Raw genomic sequence first — 7,041 nt, forward strand, 5'->3', positions numbered from 1 at the left:
TGTAATAACAATAACTCATCTCTCTCGGTTTTTCTTTTTGAGCTTTGCTAAAAGCCACTGTGTCAAGTGTCCATCTTGGGTTGCCGTCCGGACTTCCGGACCATCTCGCACATGCGCAGTACCGATCGGGCAGGGTGACGGATCGCGTCTATCGTTATTCCAACCCAGTTTAGATTTAACCACGCCCACTTCCACATTACGCAAGAACGTAGCTCTACGCGATAGCGTCATAGACTTCTTCTTCGGCAGTTATAGCGGTCGCGGTAAAGTAGGATATTGAATAGTTGTTTTTTGTTTTTCCAAAGGATTTGTTGACTGAAAGTAAACGATCCTGTAATCAAAGCCATATCGAAGAGTCCTGAGATTGTATTACTATTATATATATATATAGTGTATATATGTGAGTGTGTGTATAAATGAATGAATACATCTGTGTGTATAAATGAATAAATACATGTGTGAGTACATATAAGTGTGTGTTTATATGTTTATAAATGAATAAATGTGTATATATATATATATAACAGTATCATTAAATAATGCTGTATGTGTATAACTGAATAAATACATGTGTGAGTACATATAAGTGTGTGTTTATATGTTTATAAATGAATAAATGTGTGTATATATATATATAAAATAGTATCATTAAATAATGCTGTCAGATAAATGAAGTACACAGTAATAGTCAAGGTTATATTCAATATTTCTGCACTTACACTAGCTGATAAGATATTTAAAACGTCTTTTGTTTGTCCTGAAAACGACATTTGAGAATACACACAGGCTATTTATAGATGATAAAACACCAGTAATACAATCTCAGGACTCTTCGATATGGCTTTGATTACAGGATCGTTTACTTTCAGTCAACAAATCCTTTGGAAAGACAAAAAACAATTATTCAATATCCTGCTTAACCGCGACCGCAATAACTGCCGAAGAAGAAGTCTATGACGCTATCGCGTAGAGCTACGTTCTTGCGTAATGCGGAAGTGGGCGTGGTTAAATCTAAACTGGGTTGGAATAACGATAGACGCTGACGGATCGGGTAGTGACAGACTCACCCGCGCTGCTGGCCAATGGAGACCGACGTTGCCACTTGGCCGCCATCTTGCTACAGGGAGTTCTCTCATTCATAACATTATGGTTTACTATTTAAATAACCATAGCTTGCTCAATTTTCAACCAATTTTCAAACGGTTTGGTTTTTTATAAACATCAAAGATGTAGTTATGATACTGCATACTTATAATCATGGACTTTCATATGAAAATAACATTAATCAGATAAAGCAATAGCTATACACACACACACAAGGTATTTATATTAAATATTTGCCGGTGTATATATTTCCATTTATTTTATTATATTGTTAATATTTAAAATAAATTATAAAATTAAAATGCATTTATATTTTATATATAAAAATCGGTCTCATGTTACCACTCTGTAAACCAAGAGTTGTTAATTTAGCAATGCCTTAGCTTTAAGAACAGGGACACAACTAATGACAATAGCATATGTTGGTATATTATTTAGATATTCACACCTTTATCAGAAGAACCAAACCAACATAAAATGTGCTCACAGACAGGCCAGTTCTGTCTAATTTATCACAATTATTTTTGACATGAGATCTTCATATAGACTGCAGACAGACAGACTGTGGTGATTAGAGCATCCGTAGGCTGCACAAAAGTCCGGCATAGTCAGGTACTTCTGTAAACACAAAGCCAGCGGAGCTATCAGAACAACGAGGCTCGGATGACTGGAGACTGCGGGGCTAACGGTTCGTGTCGCTACCAGTCCGCTGACATGGCGCATCAATCAACGGTAAATATTGCCCATTACTTGCCCAGTATTACTTTGAATATTATTATTGTGATTGAGGATTAAATCCGCTTTGAAGACCACCGTTTTATATCGTGCAGTTTAGCGGCAAAATAACGTCAGTTAGCCAGCTAACGATAGCTTTGTTGAGTTTATGCTAGCTAAACAAGTAGTGGTTGTAGTCTATACAGCAGTAATTCATATATTATAGCCTACTGCTTTGGCACTAACGGTTGATAACCGTTTATGAAAATAAAACCAATTGAACTCTACTGAAATAATGACGAGTTTTATAATTGTCTTGGGCTCCTGCTGTGTTTTTAAATCCTTTGTAAATTATCCATGCTATTTTCTATTTAGAACGAAGACTTCAGAATCTTAAAATACCGTAACGTTTGTATGCAATTGTGCTAAATTCAACTCTGGAATCAAGCAAATATTAATATGTTTGCATGACATTAGTTATTTATATTTTGCCATCACTGAACTATACGTTTAATACATTTAAGTCAAGCTAAGGTACATGTGTTACATGTCTACAGCTAGTTAGTGCTCTTACCTGTGATGCCTCCTCCAAACAGCATAATAACCAGACTGTATCATTAAAACTAAGTACCAGTTCTAGATCCTTGACTTTAGACAAACAATTCAAAAGACAACATGTATTTAAAGACCAATCTTTATTTGAAGGTGCCTCTTAACCTGAGATATTAGTTATACAGTAATAGTATTGACAATCTAAAAAAACTGAGCAACTCAACAGTCAACGAGAGACAGCAAGCGCATTTCGTGGCATCTGCAGGCAGTGGCAAGTACTTCCGGCATATGCCACAGAGGCCACAACTTGCCGAGGCATCTGCCGCTGCTCAACGGGAGTTGCCACAAGATGCCAGAGTAAGAGAAGGTTTACTGTAGCTGCCACTCGCCTTCCGTGGCAAACGCTGCTATTTAAACCCGTATTTATCGTGTAAAATGTCGCTGTTTAGGCATGACTTTATCGAACTGATCTGTACACAGGACTGATGTGCGATCTCTGTTTTTCAAAAAGATTATCCATTATCATTTCTATTCAATTTTACTTGGAGCATGGTTTGCTAAAATAAACAAACGTGCTATATTTATGATGAAATATTGGCAAGTGAGGGTTGCAACGCCCTTGGCAATTGTCGCTTCTTGAGGTGAGTTTCCACTGCTTGCTACGATAAACCAGGTGTAGCCTATGACTAGTAAAGACAAATAAATATCTGTATTGACACAGCAACGTGTACACTGGTGTTATTAGACTTGGCTACAGACTTAGGGCGGCTGTAACTGATTGCAGTTGCCACTGCTAGTGAGATACTAAGGTTTACTTTATAAATTAGGCAAAGGACTTATATTTGCCCCATGCCTTCAGCAGCAGCAGGCCATTTTATCCCGTAATGAAATGTCATCATTTCGACAATAAAGAAATGCTATAAACGTCATCTTGCACGTTTTATCGAACCATCTCCGTTTCTAACTTTCAATATATTTAAAAAGAGATCTCGCTCTCATCTGCGTGCGGGGCTGGGCCTCGCAGACATGCTGCTGCACTGTGCACACTCTTATTATACATCCATGTGTGCACACAGTTCTGCCGGTAATGAATATTAGGATACATTTTGTGAGGAAACTTTTCCACCAATAATTCCAATAAGTATTCCAAAATGTATTCACTTCAGGTTTACGAAAGTAACTGTATTCGGATTAGTTGTTTATCAAATGTAACGCGAGCTGAATACAGTTAGGCTACTTGGTTTTTGTATTCTGATTACGTAACACCGTTACATGTATTCCGTTACAACCCAACCCTTTGTACAGATCATCAGTCCTGTGTACAGATCAGTTAGATAAAGTCATGCCAAAACAGCGACATTTTACACGATAAATACGGGTTTAAATAGCAGCATTTGCCACGGAAGGCGAGTGGCAGCTACCGTAAACGTTCTCTCTGGCATCTTGTGGCAACTCCCGTTGAGCAGCGGCAGATGCCTCGGCAAGTTGTGGCATCTGTGGCAAATGCCGGAAGTACTTGCCACAGCTACCACAGAGTAGCGGCCTCAGTGGCATATGCCGGAAGGACTTGCCACTGCCTGCAGATGCCACGAAATGAGCCAGGCCCTACTGCAGTGAACTTTATATTTCTTATTGTCTAAAGCATTTATTATTTTCATTTCCCCCCTCTCATATTCAGTGTGGACGGATTGAGACAGCGTGGTGTCCAGAGGGCTGCAGAGACTTCAGGGAGAAACCTCCGTGTGATGGACGTCCTGTCTGTTGGTTTGGAGAGGACTGAGGGTCTTTCCTCAGCGAGGAGGACCAGGGCTGATGAAGGAGCCCATGCTGGGCAAAGCTGATACCAACTGCACAGGCCTAGTCTGTCACGTTATTTGACTAAATGTGTTTACTTATACATTTAATAGGTTTACACCTTCTGTCCATATGTGCTTTTTATTTAAAACATTTGATTAACTTTTGGTTCACATTTCAATAAATTGTATTTGTATTTGCACTCCTTTTGTCCATTATTCTTACTGAAAATGTACGAAAAATTACACATTCACATCTGACTGAAGATTGGCCCCATTTATTTGTGACGTTGGAAACTCTGTGGTACAAGGCACAAGTAGCTCATAAAGTGAGGCAAATAGAAATAATCAGCTGATGGAGTGTAGATGTTGAAATAGGTGCATTCGATCAGCTGACTATGTTTTTCGCCACACTTTATAAGCCTGACTATAACCACCCCTTCTCTGAGGTGCAGGCAGCGTTACAAACAAATGATGGTCCTGATAGACGACAAAAATATTCGGTGTGCAGATCTTTGTTTTCACAATAAAAGTAGTTTCTTAGTGAATGTCCTGTACTGGTCTTAAAATCTCATAACATCAGCTTTTAATGTTCCTCTTGGATGTTCTTCTTGACCCTCAGAGAAGGAGAAGATGTCGTGTCTTTCGGGCATGTCCTTTCCTAACAAAAATTACAGGAAACATAAAAACATTATTGCAGAACAAGTGTTATTTATGAAAGAGGTGTGTTTGTGTGTTATGGGGCTGTTGATATAATTATTTTTTAATTGTAATCAGATTATGAATGAACAGTATGAAATTCATCAACATTGAAATATATGTTATTATCAAAATAATATTTAACTGTTGTCAAAACGTAGTGCAACTGTAGAAGCTTGCTCTGTTGTCTCACTGAAAGAATAACTTTTACCACGTTTTTTACAGACAATATTGAGAGATAAATAGTAGCAGTTCTCACTATGTGTTAAATATCTTTGCCTTCAATACATTAAATTAGAAAGCTGACAAAGTCATATTGCTTATTAACATCTAAATGTGACTTTTTGCATGTAAAAAACCCACAACTTAACTGATGTGTAGGTGATCTAGGATTTAGTATTGTTTAATGGAATGTATATCAGTGTATTAAAGTCAATACTTCATTCATTTAAACCAATATCTTTCTTGATTCTGTGTACAGTATGAAAAAAGAGTCTTAGTACCTTTGCTGAAGTTCACTGCTGTGAGGAGTCCAGTTCTGTCTCTCACTCTCTGGTCCAGCCTGTCTGCATCACCTGGACACTTTAAACAAACAGATATATATATGTAAAGTACCATGTGTACAAACAATATAACTGATTCTCTTCTGTTGAACATGTTGGATTGTGTATTGTCCGAGTCAGGGTCCTTTTTATTTTACTGTAACTTTAGAAATTGTGTTACCAATGCTTACTGTTTATTTGATATCAATTTGTAATACAATTAATAAAAACAACAAAGTTTGGGTTCGTTCTTCAGATGACTGTGACGTTAACTTGTAAGCTCAATAATGAACTCCAGCTCAACCAACCATATTGTAATATCTAAGTAATCATCTTGAAATATGACATTAATAATTGTAATGTACACACACATCTTATTGTGAGGTTGATTTCACATACACTACTTCGACGTTAGCTAAATAGAAAATAGCATGGATAATTTACAAAGGCTTTAAAAACACAGCAGGAGCCCAAGACAATTATAAAACTTGTCATTATTTCAGTAGAGTTCAATTGGTTTTATTTTCATAAACGGTTATCAACCGTTAGTGCCAAAGCAATAGGCTATAATATATGAATTACTGCTGTATAGACAACAACCACTACTTGTTTAGCTAGCATAAACTCAACAAAGCTAGCGTTAGCTGGTTGACTGACGTTATTTCGCCGCTAAACTGCACGATATAAAACGGTGGTCTTCAAAGCGGATTTAATCCTCAATCACAATAATAATATTCAAAGTAATACTGGGCAAGTAATGGGCAAAACTTACCGTTGATTGACGCGCCATGTCAGCGGACTGGTAGCGACACGAACCGTTAGCGAACAGTTAGCCCCGCTGTCATCCGGTTCGACCTGACTGTGACTAGGCTTGTTTGAGACAAGCAAGACCTGCGCAGACCTGCGCAGTTGCGATCAACGTCTTGCTAGTGCGTTGCATGATGGTTAGTCATTTTGTCCGACTTGCTCTGGAGGCTCGCCCACATGAGACTTTGAAATCTCGCGGGACAAAGACGCCCGCAGCCTTGAGTGCGAGGCGAGGCGAGTTGGCGCACTTGCTCTCCACGAGCTGCGGAAGCGAAATGCTTGATGGGAAACGGCTCGCAGGTATCTCGAGCTGAGCGCTCATTGGTGGTTTTTACCCCGTGCTGCTGATGAAACTCTCCAATTGGCTGGCAAAAGTTTGTTGTTGTTTTGTGTCAGTTTTACGTCGCCACATCCATTCCCATTTTTCATCATTGTTCCACAATGTTTATCATCATGAAATTAATATCTATATATTTTATACTATACTGCTTACCGTTTTCATACTTTATATATCTTAGCATATTCATACACACTGTTCATACTGCTCACAGGCTGATATCTAGTGTATTCATACCCCACTGTTTATTCATCATTCAATTAATTCTATATGTTATTCTGTAGATTGTGTGCATTACTTTCCACTTCACTGCTTGTTGCACCTGGTTAGAAGCTAAACTGCATTTCGTTGTCTCAGTACCTGTAATATGTGCAATAACAATAAAGTTTCTCTATAAGTTAAACCAAATCATTAAAATAAAATCTATTGTAATGTAATGATTTGGTTTAACCTTATTTATTGAATACATCATTTAAAATGGCAAGATTAAATC

The 7,041-nt window shown here is 37.9% G+C and overlaps 1 long non-coding RNA gene across 1 annotated transcript; it reads right to left on the minus strand.

Moving 5' to 3' along the window:
- Positions 1-4,726: 4,726 nt before the first annotated feature.
- Positions 4,727-6,266, minus strand: LOC139435256 (uncharacterized). The gene is made up of 3 exons (XR_011644549.1): positions 6,177-6,266; positions 5,366-5,444; positions 4,727-4,824 (listed from the first exon to the last, which is right to left on the minus strand). It is a non-coding gene; the product is annotated as an uncharacterized lncRNA (long non-coding RNA).
- Positions 6,267-7,041: the final 775 nt, after the last annotated feature.

The sequence above is a fragment of the Pseudochaenichthys georgianus genome, chromosome 15 (genome assembly GCF_902827115.2).
Source record: "Pseudochaenichthys georgianus chromosome 15, fPseGeo1.2, whole genome shotgun sequence".
Classification (NCBI taxonomy): Eukaryota; Metazoa; Chordata; class Actinopteri; order Perciformes; family Channichthyidae; genus Pseudochaenichthys; species Pseudochaenichthys georgianus.